The sequence below is a fragment of the Populus euphratica genome, unplaced genomic scaffold, assembly GCF_000495115.2.
Source record: "Populus euphratica unplaced genomic scaffold, PopEup_1.0 scaffold126.1, whole genome shotgun sequence".
NCBI classification, from domain to species: Eukaryota; Viridiplantae; Streptophyta; class Magnoliopsida; order Malpighiales; family Salicaceae; genus Populus; species Populus euphratica.
Window position 1 is genome coordinate 268,681 of NW_011500016.1, and position 1,688 is coordinate 270,368.

The following is a 1,688-nucleotide window of genomic DNA, read 5'->3' on the forward strand; positions in this document are numbered from 1 at the left end:
GTCTCGTTTTGGTTGGGGGGAGAGGGTAGTAGCTGATAAAAAAAAAAATTATTTTTCATTTCATAAAGCATGTGCATAATTGTTGTTACTAGGATGGCAGAGTAAAGGAGTTCTTTTGTTAAAGTGACTCTTGAGACGCATCTTAGTAACCATTCTTAACAAGGTCTATTATAATACTTCCTGAAATATTCAGGTTTACAAACTCTCGTATTGTTACCACTTAATTCTGCTCATATACTTATTTAACATGTATTCTTAAACCTTAATTTACACACACACACTTTAACATATGATTGTGGGTTGCATATTGGATTATTACATTATTTATGTTCTTTTGTTAAAGGTAACAACTAAGGGAAAGGGATTGTATATAATTAAAAAAAAAACATGAAAAAAAAAAAAAAAAAAAAAAAAAAAAAAAAAAAAAAAAAAAAAAAAAAAAAAAAAAAGAAAAAAAGAAAAAAAAAATGATGATAATAAAAATGTAGATAAGTTTGATTTCGTAGCCTCCCTAACCTAAGCAATTAAGCCCGAAGGGGTGTTTTAACACCTAATACCCTAAAGTCAACTAACTTGGGAGCTATTGGCCCAACGCTTGTTACATGGGTTGAGGAGAAAAGCTTAAGGGAATCAAACATTGCACTATCTACATATCAGTATCTGCGACCCGAGTTACTAAGCTCGTAGGGGTGTCTTAACACCTAATGCCCTAAGACCAACTGGTCTGGGAGTCATTAGCTGAAAGCTCGTTACATGGGTTAAAGATGCATGATGTTTTTAAAGTATATGTATATAGAGTTAAAAAAAAAAAGACAAAAATAGTAATCCCAACCCAAGGAAGTTAACCTTAAACATTAGAACAAAAATTTTGTTTTCTTCCAAGAAAAGCCCCATAATTATGTGTTGATACATTGAGCACAAAAGAAAGGTTTATTAATATCTTGTTAAGAGGTATTGAGCAGATATATAAATTTAATGAGAGTTTGTTTATCTGGATAGACTAATGGAAGTTAAATGATGAATACCTTGCTTTGTGAAATTTGCAAATTTGTTTTCTATTTTAACGCTTTGATTACTAGGGACTAGTAATAAGCTGGTTGGGGGGTGTGATTAGTACTTAAAAGTGCATTTTTATCATGGTTTTATATCATCATTTTGCACTTGAAGTATCAATAACTCCTTAACTAAAATATGTTTTATAATAATGTATCTAATAATATAAGATACCTATAATTTATGGTAAATGTCTATTTTTAATGCAGGCCTATCACATAAATGAAAGGATTGATTGATGACTTGAAGAACTTAAATTGCAAGGATAAAGAGATGGCCAAACTTAGAAAAGAGATGTCGGTGCAATCCAAACCGGAACACTGTTCGGTAATTGGGTCATATCTGGAGCTACAGATCTCAGATTTAGGTCCAATTTATATGGATGGAAAGGTAAGACATAGGCCTACAACTTTCATATGGAGCCCAAGATCTAAAAAGGCCATTATCAAGTCCAAATTGTAGCAACAACAAAGACAAAGAAGTTCAAATCTGTCCTACAGCCTGCGTACTGTTTAATGTTTGGCCCATATCTAGAGTTCTACAAGTCCAAATGACACCATTTTTTTCTGGAAAGCTAAGAAAAATTCCTACAACTTTCATGTATTTCAAGTGGTTCCAATTCTGACATTATCAAT